General features: G+C 37.2%; 1 protein-coding gene across 4 annotated transcripts in view; it reads right to left on the bottom strand.

The window, feature by feature from the left end:
• Positions 1-5,317, bottom strand: part of LOC136872630 (scm-like with four MBT domains protein 1) — a 256,730-nt gene extending 251,413 nt beyond the window's left edge. For 2 of the 4 annotated variants that reach the window (XR_010859967.2, XM_067146432.2), the window contains exon 1: positions 5,223-5,292. The gene's annotated coding sequence lies outside the window, so the exon portion shown is untranslated. Of the gene's footprint in view, positions 1-1,993; positions 2,100-5,222 lie in introns of those variants that run through there. The other 2 variants (XM_067146434.2, XM_067146433.2) reach the window with 2 other exon arrangements.
• Positions 5,318-18,357: the final 13,040 nt, after the last annotated feature.

The following is an 18,357-nucleotide window of genomic DNA, read 5'->3' as shown; positions in this document are numbered from 1 at the left end:
TGTTAGTGGCAATTCTTGTTTTAAAGGGAAGCACAACTAAATAACAATCCTCACTTAACAATAATCAGGAGAGAATAAAAGAAGAGACATGACCTTCACAAGAATGAAAATATCAGTAATAGAAAGGGAATGGCCAAAAAGGCTGTGGAAAATAGAAGACTTCCTATATCCTGCAAACCTACCTCATTGATATTCCAAGAAAACAAGGTGTTTTTTTTATGTCGAACTAACACAATGAAGGTTTTCAGCAACATAAGGATGCAAAAGGGCTAGGATTGGGAAGGAAGTGCCCATGGTCTTAATTAAGGTACAAACCCAGCATTTGCCTGGTGTGAAAATGGGAAACCAAGGAAAAACAGTCTTCAAGGCTGCCAACGATGGAATTCGAACCCACTCTCTTCCAACTGCAAACTCACAAGTACACGACCTTAACTGCACTTATCAAGGGTTATGAACTTCATATTGTTGGTCCGTATTGAACTGAGATAACATAAATTATACACAGGAGAGTTTTCCACCTATTCAATACTAAGTTGCATTTACAATGTTATTTACATTACATGAGACTAGTCTCAAACCTACTCAGGGTCATTATCAGCCATAGTAAACATACACAATATTTGACAAAATCCTAAAACATGTTTTTAAGCAGTAAGAATCTTATGAATATATAATTTACAATATGAAGTGTAGTTGAATTAGGCAAGGACTATGGTGCTCAAAATGTTGCAAATGAAACTGAAATATTACGTGTGACATTTCGAGCGCCATAGCCCTTGTCTAATTCAACCACACTTCATATTGTAAATTATATACTCATAAGATTCTTACTGCTTAGAAACATGTTTTAGGATTTCGTCAAATATTGTGTATGTTTAATATGGCTGATGATGACCCCGAGTAGGGTTGAAACTAGTCCCATGTAATGTAAATAACATTGTAAATACAACTTGGTATTGAATAGGTGGAAAACTCTCCTGTGTATAATTTATATCTTAACCGCACTGCCAATTTGCTCGGTAACAAGATGATGATGATGTTTTTATGGTTTTCGGAGATGCCGAAGAGCCGGAATTTTGTGTCGCAGGAGTTCATTTATGTTCCTGTAAATCTATCGACACAAGGTTGACGTATTTGATCACCTTCAAATACCACCGGACTGAGCCAGTATCAAACCTGCCAACTTGGACTCAGAAAGCCAGTGCTTTAACCGTCTGAACCACTCAGCCCGGCCTGGTAATAAGAGTTAACCAAGAAAGGTTGAATAAAGAAAGATGAAAGTGAGTACCCTATCGTAAGTAAGTGGAAGCAATGCCACACTCAGATAGGTTTTGTTTTTGTTTTTTGTTTTTTGTTTTTTTTTGCTATTGGCTTTACGTCGCACCGACACAGATAATTCTTATGGCGACACTCAGATAGGGCTTACATAGCTGGTGGTGGTGGTGGGTGGTGATGGTGGTTGTTTTAAGAGGAAGTATAACTGGGCAACCATCCTCTATTAACACAAATCAAAGGGAGAAAGTGGAAGGGGCTTTGAAAAACTAAGGTATCGACCAAAGAAGGACAAGGGTCACGAAGGGTGTAAAAATAAGAGAATGAGAGACTCCCACAGCCTCAAAAACCTAATACTATCAGGGTCAGAAAAGAACAAGAGTCGACCAAGGAATGTAGGACAGGATAGATGAAAGTGAGGAGGGATTCAAACCCACCCTCTCCTGAATGCAAGCTCACAGGTACGTGCTATCTTGAGATCCAGAGGCCAACACTCTTACCACTGATCCACACAGGCAGCTTAAAAATGGAAATTTTCATGATCACTTTGTTTGAAATTCAATGGCCATAACTTATTCTATTCTATATATATATATATATACATACAGCTCTGATACTTATGAATATGGAGAGTGATGATTCCAAAAATGTTATTTCTCCACATCTTTTGAATTGAATACTAGCCGCTTATGGTCATTAAAAGTTCCCAAAAATCTCTCACCTTGAAGTTCGTAGTCTTGAAGTAAGTGGAAGTAATGCCATGACTTGGGTAAGCACACCATGGTCGCCAATCCACACTCCCAAGTTAAGAGCCCATGCAGCCTTACTTCCAAGTTAAGAGCCCATGCGGCCTCATATAGTCGCCTCTTACGACAGGCAGGGGATACCGTGGATGTTATTCCACCTCTGCCATCCAAAGGGGGAGTCTGTGGTTGCCAAACCACGTTTTAAGTTGAGAATCCAATGTGAACTACACACCCCTTGTTGCCTCTTATAATGACAGAAGATACTGTGAAAGTATTTCATGCCATCGTGCAGATGAGCACAAATTTCTAACAGACTAACACTGAATATCATAATAGTCTATAATGAAAACTGTGGTTTTACACAAGTGCTTTTATTTTCAAAAATCCAAACATGGACTGATTGAGATAAAAACCCCAGTCGTCTTCATAAGAAGCCAATAACAATGCTACTCAGCTTTTATTCCCCCTCAGTCAGTGAATGAAGATAGGTATTTGTACAGGGAAAATTCATGGTAGATTAAACAAACATCCTTAGGCCTCGAATCATAATAATCTCAAAATTGCAAGAGAACAAGAGTTGACTAAGGGAGATCAAATGGATAAGACACAGGTCCAGCACAAGAAAGTACAAAGGTCCAACTTCAACAATGCCTCCCTCCTGCAAAGTTGTGAACCCAGAAGATAGTAATTATTACTTAAGCAAGAAAACCAGTAACATTATCAGCCCTCCTAAACAACAATTTAAGAAGACCCCTCAAAGGTCATCAACCAAAGGGTCTTGAGAGGCAGGGAGAAAAAGAATTCTCCAGATTCTTCAGTATTTGGTTACAATTTCTTAAAAATGGATGATAATAATAATAATAATAATAATAATAATAATAATAATAATAATAATAATAATAATAATAATAATAATAATAATAATAATCATCTATGGCCTCAGGTACCATATGCAGACATTTCAATTTTGACGCCATCAAGCTGTCTGCTCGTCAATTTTCATGTTCCATTTTACTCTAAGAGCTACTAGATGGCAGAGTAAACCCAATCTCTCTTGGACGTCTATGGCTGAGTTTTAATTAATCTTGTCAAGTAAATACCAAATGTGTCACCAGAGATCTTTTACATGCCGACATCGTAGACCACCCTTCAAATATCAAACAACCTTTGTCGGATTTGAACCCACTATCTTGGGATCCGGAGACCAACACTACCACTTAAAAATGGAGATGATTTTCATTATTCACTTTGTTTTAAATTCAATGGCCACATTCTATTCTCTCTCTTTCTTTTCTATAGTGCTGCTACTTATGAGTATGGAAAGTGATGATTCCGAAAGTCTCCATATCTTTCGAATTGAATACTAGCCACTTATGGTCATTAAAAGTTCCCAAAAATCTCTCACCTTGAAGTTCATAGTGTTGAAGGCCTCTGATTTTCTTAACATATGAATATAACACAGTAAAGTCAAGCCGACTCGGCATATAAAGAGTATCACTTTTTACTCTCCAGACTTTGTACATACTTGTATATATTTATATTTTTATATGTGTCAATTTACATCGTATTCTTTAGTACGAGGACTACTGATATCCATGAGTGTATAATTTTTACAACACTAAGCATCCCATTTATACTTTGTTCCAAACTTCTTAGTATGTATATTCCTCGTATAATTATTAATTATTACTCACCTGTACCATACTAACATCATTACCACACTTCACTTCCATAAGATTCTTACCGTTAAAATAACATGTTTTAGGACTCGACAAGAGTTGTTTATGCTTTAATATGGCTGATGATGACCCCTAGGTGGGTTGAAACTAGTTCCATGTAATTTAAAATATTGTAAATACATATTAGTATTGAATAGGTGGAAACCTTTACTGTGTTATATTCATATGTTATTCTCAGTTCAATACGGACCAACAACATGAAATTCATAACCCTTGATCTGATTTTCTTCCTTAAAGACTTGGAAACAAGAAATTTAACCAAGTGAACAATCAATTATGAGGAAGGTGATGACAATAAGTGATACCGTACACGCCAAACATTAAAGCAGGAAGGACTGTACTTCTAACAACCAACAAGTTTCTACTTCTTTGGCACTACCAAAGTGTACACCATTCTGCTCCTCAATAGGACCAAAATGTAAGGACGAAAATTAATAATAACTACTTGGCTTAAATATAGGTGGACAAATAATTAACAGATCAAGTTATACCATTAAGCAAACTGGTTACAAATGAAATGTATTAGGTACTCTTTTAAATGATAAAATTATATCCCTATTTAGTGAAAGCTATGGAAACACTGCCACAATTTCGGACGGCATAAATTATGAAAGGAGCATACATTTTTAAGAAAATTTAACTAAATACTGACTTGAAAAATAAATTACAAGGTTTTTTTTCTTCACCTCCTATTTTCAAGGCATTTAATACATTGAACCTGAGAAACGAAAATACAAAACACAGTACCGGTACGGCTGGAACGCTCCCACCCGACACGACGACCCCCTCCCACTCAACCCCACCCCCACTTAACATCCACTCTCACATTACATTATAGCGTATTTGTAAGAATCAAAACCTTGCTCGGGACAAAAAATACTGCGCGCATGAGAAAAATTAAATGCTTGTCATTCATTTCTATGCACTTCCTTAGTTTTAGGTCTTCTTGTTGATATGTTTAGCTGACATTTAAGAAAGATTTAAATTAATACTGTAGGAGTCCACTGATTTAATTGAATTTTGAATGAAAGACTCTCTCTAAATATTTTTCTGTTGCGAAAAATATCTCCCCTGCATGTCTTGATTTTAAATAAGGTGAGAACAACGTATACGCTTATGGCTATATTTCATACGAACCGCTCGTTATTAAAAACCTCTGATCTGAAACATACTTCAGCTAAAATTAACTCACAATTCCTCATAAATAAATATACCGGTAAAAAAGAAGTCATAATGTGTTAACTAATATATATAGAGCTAAACCTTATCATATATAAAAGTTGTGCAATGATTAAAGTATAAGAATAAGGAATAATTTATATTCTCATACGCATGTCCAATATCGTATTTGATATGATCATTTTCAAGCAATCACTTCATTATCTGATGCGAAAAATAACTCGTCAACTATCTAATAAAGTGAATTTACCCTCACAAAAGAAGTAACTATAACTTTCCCACTCACTTTCTTCAAAATAACATTAAGTGCACTGTACCGCAAAACCTTATTTTGAATAGAATTCTTCAAAGCTGAGTTCCCTTCTTCTATCTAGAAATTCACTGGACACTACAGATTAGCCATAGAATTCATCATTTCCAAAGAGTAATTTATTATCTTTCTTGTCGTTGATTTTCTCAGCGACAACAACAAAAGGAAATACCAGTAGGTTTCTGTTCTTCCAAGCAATCTGAAATATTAAAACAACAGGAGTTAATAAAAATTATGATTTAAAAGTGTCGTAGAAAATCCTAACTATTCTAATCTTTGAGTTGATGTTAATAAAAAAAATTGAAACTATAAAGCTATCAGCATTTGAAGACATAAACACCAAACTAGAATTCTGGAAAACAGTCTACTGAACCATAGAAATATAATATTTTGATTTAGAATCCATTCTATGCCTCATACATGAACATTTAGCTATTACGAATAGAAGAGTTTGGGTACAAATTATACGGTTTTATTTTTTGACTGAAGGGGGAATCATCAAAATCCTTAAAGTGTAACACCTGTTTTTATAACTATTTCATTTATTTTCCGTGATGATTAAGATACTTGAATTTGTCATATTGTTCAACTATTTTTGTTCTTATTTTAATATTCCATGAAGTTTTTACTGAAATGGATGCTGGTAGACTTCGGGTCTGTTCGGAACTCTTCGCAGCAACCATATGTTTAGCGGAGACGAACGTCAACTTTGATTGGTCATTGAGGAGCAAAGATGGTCTTCTAAAGAGAAGTCAACTATCAAACACAGTAATACACAACTCACGTCCGAAATAAATTGATTTACCTATTGTTAAAAACTACACATCTCCCTGCGGATTACCAAGATATCTCGAGATCCCGTATACCTTGTTATACCAACATATATTTCCATAAGCGAGTTTTATAACTGAGAAAGAGGACTCCCAGGACTTTAGGATCTTTTTTTTTTTTTTTTGTAAAATTGATTACATTCGGCAACAATGTACAGAACTGTCAATTGAATACAGCTGATCGAGCCGAGTGTTAACATGTATGATACTACCCCCAGACCACTTATTCTCTTTATCTGAACTTAAATGCCGAGTTTCGAGAAATTCTGTCGAACTATTTTTCCGTAATATTGAAACATACATCCTCACAGACTTTCCATTAGGTACCTACCTAATCTGAGATAAAAACGAAGTATGAGGCAAAAATTTGGAGGTGTTGCGACAAAACTGTGATACTGTATGTGTATGTTTAGTCATCAGCCCGAAGGCTCTTTGGATCCTCAACAGCTTCGCCATCAGTTGCAATAGATGGCCTAGGCATCACTGAAGAGGCATACCAGGGAAATGAGTGAGGTAGTTTCCCGTTGCTTTCCTCACCGAGCCAGAAGTTGCTATTACATATCAGTCTGCCAAGCCCACTGAAATGCATGCACCAACTGACCCTATGAACAACAGTTTCACACCATTCATAGCATTCATACCATTACTAGCATTGCTTATACCTCAGTCACTTTCATATTGTCAAAGCCAAGTATAAGACAGAGGCAGCGCAATGAAAGTAACAAAATTGCTCTAGCCTATACCAGAAGACATACCGGTAGTGCACTGTAAACACTAGGTCCCACTAGCAAAGGCACAATGTGATATTATTTATATAGAATGTAGATAGGTGAATTAAAATTATATTGGTACTGTTTGTTGGTATAATATATGTGTTATCTACGTAGGTCTGTGTATCTCTCGAAATGTAAATGACAAGACACAACAAATTAATACTGTAAAAAAAAAACTGACAGTCCGCCTCGGGTGGTGTAGTGGTTAGTGTGATTAGCTGCCACCCCCGTAGGCCCGGGTTCGAATCCCGGCTCTGCCACGAAATTTGAAAAGTGGTACGAGGGCTGGAACGGGGTCCACTCAACCTCGGGAGGTCAAATGAGTAGAGGTGGGTTCGATTCCCACCTCAGCCATCCTGGAAGTGGTTTTCCGTAGTTTGCCACTTCTCCTCCAAAAAATGCCGGGATGGTACCTAACTTAAGGCGACGGCCGCTTCCTTCCCTCTTCCTTGTCTCTCCCTTCAATCTTCCCATCCCCCACCGAGGCCCCTGCTCAGCATAACAGGTGAGGCCGCCCAGGTGAGGTACTGGTCATCCTCCCCGGTTGTATCCACTGATCCAAAGTCTCATGCTTCCAGGACAATGCCCTTGAGGCGTAGAGGTGGGATCCCTCACTGAATCCGAGGGAAAAACCGACCCTGGAGGGTAAATAGCTTAGGAAGAAGAAGAGAAAAGTAACAGTTATCTTATAACCTGAATGTACTAAATGTAAACAGGGAACCACATGTGGTATACTAGCAGAATTCTTACCTCAGTAGCCTCACTTCAGGAATGAGTCTACTGTAAACAGTTTTTGAGCACTGCGTGAGATTTATGTACCTGAACTATATTTATAATTTATTTTTGTTCAAAAGCACTCCAGCATCAGCTGTCCTAAGAATTGATTTCACTTTCAGGCAAGCACTCAGACAGTTCCATTTTATTAATTAATAATAGCATACAAATGTACATAGAGAATTGTGGGTGGTTAGTCTCTGCTATAATTTAGTAGGGTTCTCTTGCGATTCTTGCACCACGAGAAGTGATATTTGCCACCGAACTGATCACACAAACTACATAAACAGTCTTTGTTGGGTTCATGGTATTTCATATTCTTGTATATTCTGTGGTGGAATCCATGTATCGCCAGCCTTGTCGGTGCAGAACGCATGTCGTGGTTTTCTTTTGTCCATCCTCTATCATTCATGGCATCTGCAGAATATAAATTTTCTTCTATTTTTATCCGCTTGTCTCGTCAGAGGGTCAGCAGTTTCCTCTCTTGAGTGGTTGATGGCAGCATTAAGTGACATCTCAAGTCCACAATGAAGAAGGTTTCTCTTACAAGTTCATATGCAAGCCTTGAGGGTGTGTTTTTTGCTATTCCGAGGTACTTTTTAGGAAGCGGGCTTTTACTTTTTCTATTGTCTCCAGATCTTTGAGAGTTAGAACTTCTCAGATCAGTTCCAAGCCGTACGTGAAAATTGGTACTATTTTAGCGTTGAACAGAGTCATAGCTGTAGAAAGAGCTTCGTTATATTCTTCAAATCATTCATTACTCTTATTGCAGTAGTTGCTGTTTCCCTGATGTGGATCCTTCATGATGTTCTTGATGTATATAGAGTTAGTACTAAGTATTTGAATGAATTTAAAGATCTATTTGTTTTGTTCCTAGTAATATCTCATCTTTGGTTGGTACCCTGCCCCCTTTTCGAAAAACCATTTTTTCCTGGTTTATGACGAATTTATTTTCAGTCCAAATGTTCAGTTTGTTTAAGATTACTTGAAGGTCAGCTTTGGTCTGTGAACTTAGGACTATGTCATTAGCATACATATAGAGTGACCGATTTCAGATTTTCAGTGGATTTTACTGCGTCAGATGTGGCAATGTTAAATGGGAGAGGACTAATTGGGTCACCGTGAAGTACTCCATTTGTTTGAAGGATTTATTTTAATGTACTTATCCCGTCGCTTAGCTCTACTTTGTTTTGTGATAACCGGGGGAGTTGGCCATGCGGTTAGAGGTGCGCGGCTGTGAGCTTGCATCCGGGAGATAGTGGGTTCGAATACCACTGTCGGCAGCCCTGAAGATGGTTTTCTGTGGTTTCCTATTTTCACACCAGGCAAATGCTGGGGCTGTAGCTTATTTAAGGCCTCGGCCGCTTCCTTCCAACTCCTAGGCCTTTCCTATCCCATCGTCGCCATAAGACCTATCTGCGTCGGTGCGACATAAAGCCAATAACAAAAAAGAAATGTTTTGTGATTGGAGATTTCCTATGACATTTACAATTGCCTTGTCTTCTGTCATGGAGTCCAGTTTATTCATCAGTATATTCCTGTCCAACATGTCGAATGCCTTTGTAAAGTCTATGAAGACTGAATAGTATTTGCATTTGAAGTGTCTTAAGCCACCCAGAATGTCTTCTTGCAGACATTTTATAGCCTGTAAGGTTGATTGTTTCCTTCTAAATCCAAATTGGTGCTCTGGTATTGATGGTCAGTGAAGTTTGTTAGTCTTTTTGTTATTATACTGGAAAAGACTTTGAATATATTATTCTCTAGAGCAATCCCTCTGTATGAGTTTGGGTTGTCGGCTTGTCCTTTTCCTTTATATAATGTCTTTATTCTGGATTTCCTCCAGTTCTTGGGGATAGTTCCGCTTTCTAGACATTTTTGAACATTAAGGTCCATATATTTGCAAGGTGTTGTGCTGATTCTTTCAGTACCGGTACTTCGTTACTTATTCTGTCAGGTCCAGTTGCTTTTTGTCTTTCCATTTCACAGGCCATAGTTAATTCCTTCCACCTCCTCACCCAGTTTCATTCACCATCATTCACCATCATTAACTCCTCACCTTAGGTCATAAAAAACTTATCAATTAAATTCATCTCACCTCATCCCGCGGCCCGTATCAAGAAAACAGGACTAAGGGGTAAACAAACAACTCTGATTTGAAACCATTGGTGGCATATAATGCGATTGGACCTAATGCTGTGTAGATACTTTTAAAGCAAGCAATATAATGTGTAATACATGATGATCAGATTGAATATTTACCATAGTTTCCACAACTGCTAAGCTTATCCAAATCAGATATGCATAAGTAAACGACATGACCTAATTAGCTGAAAGTCAATTTGAAGCATGATGATCATTTTCTCCACTATATGTTTTAAATGTATCATTTACTGGTAATGTTATATATTATTGTCCATAAACTGAGTATACGTGTTCAAAGGAAAACAAGAGGGCAGCATTGTTAATTGGATCACAATTGCTACAGCAGGTCTGCTTTAATATTTGAAGCATTGGTTGAACGTTGTGAACATATGGCATGAATATTTGTGGTCTGTGGTGTGGGTTACTGTAGTCACATCCCAGTTCATTCATGAATGAATGAATGAATCAATCAATCAATCATGAATGAATGAATGAATGAATGAATGATCTGCATTTAAGGCTATTGCCTAGGTGGCAGATTCCCTATCAATTCTTTTTTCTTCTTCTTCTCCTTCTCATTATTATTATTATTATTATTATTATTATTATTATTATTATTATTATTATTACTAATCTCATGCCATAACCTCATTGGACGTCGGCTGACATCAGGGCGATCTGGTTCTTGCTCTCAGCAACTATGAAAAGAGTGGGGGCACTGAGCCCATGCAATTCTCGTAGATTCTGTTGCCAAGATATTCTCCTTATTCCCCTACTTATCTCCTCCTGTGTGTCGGGGCAGTAGAATAACACCCACGGTATCCCCTGCCTTTCATAAGAGGTGACTAAAAGGGGCCCCAGGTACTCTCAACTTGTGAGCGTGGGTTGGCAATCACGGGGCCATTTAGCTGAATCCTGGCATTGTTTCCACTTGCTTGTCCCAGGTCCCAGGCTCCTCACTTTCATCTATCCTATCCGACCTCCCTTGGTCAACTCTTGTTCTTTTCCAACCCGGACACTATTAGATTGCGAGGGCTAAGGAGTCTTTCATTTTCTCGCCCTTGACTATCTTTGGCCGATGCCTTAATTTTTAGAAGTGTCGGATCCCTTCCATTGTTTTCTCTCTGATCAGTGTTATATAGAGGATGGTTGTCTACTTGTACTTCCTCTTAAAACAACAATCACCACCACCTCCCCTACTTCTCTTTCCTTCAATTTTACCTAGTAAGGGAGAGAAAATCCACAAGGGATAGCTGCCCTAGAACAAGAACAAGAAGAACGGTAACAGCATCAAGTAGATAATAATTTTCACACTATTTATCTTAGGATAAAATGAGCTTATATATTTTTGAATTTTGATATTCCCCTGTTGTACAGCTATCCCTGATCAGGAAAACTTTATTTTTCTTTACATACAGTATACCGCATAAATGATGATTTACCATTGACAATTACTCTCAAACCTTATTGTTGGATCATTTCTAGTAATATGGCCAAGGTACTCAAGTTTCTTCTTTTTGATGTTGTAGAGATGTGCATGACCTCTAGCTCTTTGTTCAGGTGTTGGAGTAGTTCAGTGTTAGTTATTCTGCCACCCTGTGATATTCTGAGAAGGCGTTGGTAACACCACATCTGAAAGGATCAAATTTTTTCGGTGGTGTTCACTATTAGGGTCCAAGTCTCGGCACCATAAAGTCAATTTACAAGTAACAACTCTCATTATTGGTCCGTATTGAAGATGACGTTAGGCATAGATATCAAGGATAATTTAATAAAAAAACACCTATTCAATACTTTCCACGTTTAGTGTGGTTATTATCTACATGATTTTATGTAGACTTATTTGGTCAGGTACATGTTTCACCCATTATTTTGGGCATCTTCAGCCTGTAAACAACCTTTAGGTCAAGGTTTGGGACCTTTTTAACCAACATAAACATACCAATATATACACTATATACAACATATACATTATATACAATATATACAAACATAAGTTAATACAGTTAAGCTTTTTGGTCCTAATCTATCTAATATGAAAAATGTCCAAAACTAAAATGGATCTTCTTTTCGGTAAAGAGGATTGCATATTGGGGTTTATGTGACCCCTATATCATATTAAGTTCTTGACGTACCGTGTCTGGTGACAGGATGTGTCGTCAACAATAAGTGGAGATTTGAACTGATTGTTGCTTGTAGGTTGGTCAAGATTGAAAATATAAATTTAAATAAATGTGTTTTAACTTGGCAGTTCTATTCTGGTTAACTTAAAATGTTCAAAAATAAAAATAAAATGAAACGGATCTTCTTTTTTAAATCATAAGTCTTGAGAAAGGGTGATATTAAAACTGGAGCTTGTTTGACCCACGATTTTCATTTTCATGTTCTGACATAACTAATATTTAAATGTGTTGTCATGCACAAGTGGAGATTTAAAAGCCGATTGTTGTAGGTAGACTGGTCAAGAACGTTGTGAATGAAACTGTTAGCGTCTTGACTTTGGGTCTCATGTAACGTCAAGGAATTGACAAGAGTACAATATTAAGCTGTTTCATAGTTTTAGGCTGCTGCTTAATTGAGAAGAAACATCCTAGACACTTGATACAGTCTTGTGTGAAAATTGTTCCCGTTGATGTGTTGCTTGGTCTTTGGGAGGGATCTTAAGAATATCTGTAATGAAGTAGAAAAATAATTTTGAATTAAAAATTTAGAGCATGCGTTGTGATAAAATGTATTAAATTAACACCTCTTAACTGTAAAATGACTTACTTGTTCAATTAATACTAGATGGACCTGTCTGTTCCGGCAGCGCCTGTCTTATCACCATTTCTACTCCTGGTGTTGTACTGGTGCGGTAATGGAGGGGCGGGGCATGGACATTTTTCATATTAGATAGATTAGGACCAAAAAACTTAACTGTATTAACTTATGTTTGTATATATTGTATATAATGTATATGTTGTATATAGTGTATATATTGGTATGTTTATATTGGTTAAAAAGGTCCCAAACCTTGACCTAAAGGTTGTTTACAGGCTGAAGATGCCCAAAATAATGGGTGAAACATGTACCAGACCAAATAAGTCTACATAAAATCATGTAGATAATAACCACACTAAACGTGGAAAGTATTGAATAGGTGGTTTTTTATTAAATTATCCTTGATATCTATGCCTACCATAAAGTCAGACAGAAAATACACAACACTGAAGTAAACAGAGACGGAGATTGATCCTAAAGTCCCTGTTACAGAGAAGTTTGTTCATTCTCTTGAATGCAGTCCTTGCTTGTTCAATCCGGGATCTAATTTCCGATTGTTCCAGCTGTAATCAAGTACACCGCCAAGATACTTAAAGCTTTGGACCTGCTACTATCAAGGTAACAGGTTGAATGTCATGTTTGCTTATGACCATTACTTTGGCCTTTTTCGTGTTTAAAGGTAGACCTGTTATAGCACTGTGTTCGGACACACAGTATAGTAATGCCTGCAGATCTTCAGCACTTATTGCAAGCAGAACAGTATCATCTGCATATTGCAGGTTATTTAATGTGTTACCGTTAACAACGATGCCCTCCTGTTTTCCTTCCAGTGCTTCAGAAAATACCCTTGCAGAGTACATATTGAAGAGGAGAGGGGATAGAACACAGCCTTTCCTCACTCCTTGCTTTATTTCAATAATACAGGTGCTTGTGTTGTCAACCTTAACTGATGTAGTCTGATTCCAATACAGGTTGGCAACAATTCAGATATATCTACAATCCATGCCAATATCATGTAGGATATGCAGCAACGTTTTACATTTTCCGTGGTTGAAAGCTTTTCCATATTTTGCTCAATTGATTTGTTGGCTGATGATGACGTGCAATGAGCGTCGAAACTAGTACCAATCTTCTTTAAACGTTATGTGATATATACTCACATCAATAAATATTCATGGTATTGAAAAGGTGGACCTTTAACATTTTCATTTTACTGTAGCTTTTCCATAATCAAAAAAATTAGCATATATATCCATGAACATACGTACGAATCTTTGCACCAAACCTGCTTCTCCAGTAATGTCTCTTTGGTGGCAAATCCATTACGGAATCCAAACTGGGTGCTTCCTACGTACAATTAACTTTTCCAGTATATTCTTGCATGTATTACTTTTAGAAAGATTTTGAGAAAGTGGTTCATTAGGCTTATGATTCTGTAATTTTCATGAGATTCAGCCATTGTTTTCCTTGGAGTAGGGATGAAAGTTGATGTCAAACAGTCAGAAGGGATTGATCCATTGGGGTGTACTATATAGAATAGTTCTATCAGGATATCCAGTAATTGGCTTTCTTTAAGAATGTTTAATATTTCTACAGATATACCATCAGCTCCAGGTGCTTTTCTGTTTTAGCAGTTCTTGAGTGCATATTCTACTTCCTGGTGAGTTATTAACGACCGTTCATCTGTATCACAAATAGAAGGACATGATCCCCTATCATCATGGAAAAGATCATTCACTTAAACTTTCCAGCTGTTCAGTTTTTCTATATTATGTTAGATGATGACCTTCCCGTGATTGCTATATAAGAGTCCATTTGTCCTCCTGGTTTGTAACCTGGCAGCTTCTTTAACCTTTTTGTGCACATTAAAAGTGTCATGCTTAGAATCACATTCTTCTATGCCCTTACACTTATTATCCAGCCATTTGGTTTTTGCCCTTCTTATCATCTGGTGGATTTTGATCTGGAGTTCTTTAAACTTATTCCAATTCTTGTTTTTCTTTAACAGCCTCCATTGGTCCATCAAATCAAGGATTTCATTAGCCATCCACGTTTTTTTCTTTTTCTAACTCGCTTGTCTTGTATCAAATGATGATTTCGTCTATCTAGTACAATTGTTTTGAATCGGCTTCAGTTCTTTTCAATGTCCTTCAGTATTTCAGTCTGGTTGGATAACTGTTCACTTAGGTCTTTCAGTACTGTCTCCTAATGTTTGCATCTTGGAGTTTTGCAGAATCAAATTTAGGACTGGCAAACTTTTATATGATCTTCTTTAATTTCAACTTAATTTTAGCAACCAATGGATTACAGTAGCGAAGCATGCTAGTATCCTCTGTTACCACTGGTAACAGTTTGAAAATATAAAAATCAAATATTCTTTAATATTAATATTTAATATTTTTTTCTTCACCTGGACGTGTCGCGAGAACTCTGTTGCAGCAGTTTGCCATGGTCAAAGCTGAGTGAGAGGCTGTTACCACTCCATACAGTGGTTACGCTTTGAATCTCTCCTAACAGCTAGGCAAGTATTACTGCACCTACGCCAAGCAAGGCACCTTTCCCCTCTACATTGAGATGTATCGTACCACGTTCTCCGGTCGTGTTACCACAGTGGAAAGTGAAAACAAAAGCTTATAACGTCAGTGCTAGTTGTTCCGTCCATTCGTTCCACCGTGCTCAACAGTCCTTCTCTACTTCATCCATTCCCTTTGCCAGATTCTCTCTGGGTAGGGTAGTGTACCAAAGGCCTCCACCTTACTCGATCCTTCCACCATTCCTCTTCTAGTACTTTATTGCTATCAACTCCTCTATTTGCAATACAGTCCACAACAGAGTTCCTCCATCTCATTCTAGGATGTCCCCAAGGCCTCTTTCCAGTCTCTGTATCCATGAATGTTCTCTTTGGTATTCTCTATCCTGGCATTCTCTTCATGTGTCCAAACCATTTTAGCTTTGCTATATCAATCTCTTCTTGAAGTTTACACACTCCCACACTTCTCCTTATTTCCTCATTTCATATTCTATTTTGTCTTGTCTTTCCTTATATGCTCCTCAAGAACCTCATTTCAGCTGCTTGTATCTTACTTTGGTTCCGTTTAGTTAACGTCCAGGCTGCTAAAGCATTGGTCAGTATAGGTTTATAATAGGACGAGTATAAAACCTTCTTGCACTTCATTGGCACATCTTTGTTCCATACAATGTCTCCCACACACTGGTAGAAACTTGCAGACTGCTGTATTCTTAAATCAATTTCTCCATCCCAATTTCCATCTTGTGATATCACACTGCCCAAATATTTAAAATTTGTCACTGCTTCAAGAGGTTAATTTCCTATTTTTATCACTCCCCTGGATTTTCTATTACCACTTGTCATGATCAAAGACTTACTTTTTGCAGTACTAATCTTCATTCCAAAATTTCTTATCTGCTCATTCCATAAATCAACTTGTGTCTATACTTCCTCTTCATTATCTCCCCAAACTACAATGTCATCAGCAAAGAGCATAGACTTTATTTGCTCGTCCATCATCTTCTCCTTTATATTATGTAGAATTTTATCCATGATGATAATGAAGAGTAAGGGAGACAATACACTTCCCTGTCTTAAGCCTGTCTCAACTCTGAACCATTCAGTTTGACCCACTTTGGTTCTAACACAGCTTTTGCAATTTTGATACAATGCTATTACCATCTGCATTGTTTCATTCCAAATCTGTGCCTCTGTCAATGTTTTCCATACCAAATTCACTGTCATATGCCTTTTGAATATCTAGAAACGTTACTACCATGTCCTTTCCATATTCCCAATACCTTTCCATTATTTGATGCAATGTAAATATTGGGTCAAATTTGGACCTGCCTCTTCTGAATCCATACTGGTGTTCTGCCAATTTTCCCTTACTCTGTTATTCGTCTATCCAAGATTCTTTCAAGGATCTTAGCTGTATGAGGTATCAGTGTCACTCCTCTGTAATTTTCACATTGCTTCCTGTCTCCTTTCTTGAAAAATGGTATAATGACCCATTTTGTCCACTCTTTTGAAACAGTCTTTTCTCTCCATATCACTCTGAAGAGTCTATACGACCACTGTAGACCAACTACTCCTGCTGCTATTATCATTTCTATGGTGACCTTGTCAATTCCAGCTGCCTTGCCTCATTTCATTCTTTTAGTAGCCCACTCAATCTCTGCCATGGACACCTCATTTTCCTTATCTTCCATCTGCACTAAATCAGGTCCTTCGATTTCTCCTTGTACCGAGGCATTCTGCATGTTGTAAAGCTGTTCACCTCTGCAATATATCCTGCTTCTGTGTCATCACTTCCTCCTGTTCATTTTTAATTAAGTCAGCATCTTCACCTGGGTTTTTCTTCTTTTTAACCCACTGGAATAAGATCTTTTTGTTTCTGGTTGTATCTTCTTGCAGAGATTCAGTGAATTTTTGCCAGCATTTCTCTTTCTCTTCTGAACCACCTTGGAGCACTCCTTCTTGCAGTGCCTTTATTTCTTCAGCCATCTTTTCCAAGCTTGTTTCTTCCTTTTAACTATATCTTCTATTTCTTAATCTTTCTTCCTTCCTGATACTCTTCCACAGGTCTTTTCTGCAGACTCGACCATGACTGTTTTACAGTAGGCCCATTCTTTTTTGACCCTTCCGATGTCTTCCTTACATATACTTGTTTTAACGTGTGTCTAGAACTCTTCATTTATTTCCTTCTCCTGCGCTCAACAGTGCATTGTTATATTATTGTGTTATTGTTTTCTATTATAATACAATATGACTTCTCTTGTTAAAGTGTAAATTTATATTTAATTTATGTTAGGTAAGGATAGCCTATAGGACTGCACAACGTATTAAACATGTTACGAAAATTTGGTTATGTTTATTTGTTCTTGGCCTCAAAAATGGTGGACACTGGCAGGATATCAATGTTTACTTGGACTCGGTGGTGTGTGAGGCCTGATGGGACATTGAAGACAAAAGCGGGATGTATAAAGGCGTTAGCCATGTGTATGTATCATGTTTTGTGTCATGTGCAATAAATAGTATGTTCTATCTTTGTGGTTAATACTAGTTCAGTGAATTAGTCCCTTAACGACACAAAACATTAAAATGAGTGCTGTCGCTTCTACCTCGAAAATAAGTAAGTTGGCGGGCCCAGAATGTTCATGTATTATGGAAAGCTTAATGAACATGCTATTTTCATTAAGAAATTTTGAAGAAAAGAAAACATAATTGATAAAGGTAGCCACACCTTCTCTTAAAAATGTATTCAAGGAATTAAAAAAAACAGTACGATATTTTCATGACTCATGGTACATAAATCCAGACTGGTTATGTGGTTGTGCAAAAATGAATAAACTGTACTGATGGCCATGTATTCTATTTTCCTCAGAAACTAATGCTTGGAATAAAGATGGTGTGGACAATTTAGATAGTTTCAGAGTTTTAAAGAGATGCCATGAGGTGTTTCAAGCACACATCAACGCTAATGCCGATATGATTCAGTTTGGAAGGTCCAGAATAGAGTTCTGTTAAAGTATAGGTTAGAGAAAGAAAATTGATGAGCATAAGAAGCTAGTAAAAATAATAGAAAAATTGTCAGCACTTTAATAGATACTGTATGTTTTCGTTCAAAACAAGGATTACCTTTCAGAGGTCATCAAGAAACTGCAGAATTCGATAACAGAGGTAATTACAGAGAGTTACTAGCATTAACTTCTAAGAAAGATGACGTATTTCGGCACCACTTAGAAACATCATCAGTTTTCTCGGGACTTTCATTTGATATACAAAATTATATTATTGAAGCCATACCTACTTTTATGACC

The sequence above is a fragment of the Anabrus simplex genome, chromosome 4 (genome assembly GCF_040414725.1).
Source record: "Anabrus simplex isolate iqAnaSimp1 chromosome 4, ASM4041472v1, whole genome shotgun sequence".
Taxonomy (NCBI): Eukaryota; Metazoa; Arthropoda; class Insecta; order Orthoptera; family Tettigoniidae; genus Anabrus; species Anabrus simplex.
This window is presented reverse-complemented; position numbering and strand designations above follow the sequence as displayed.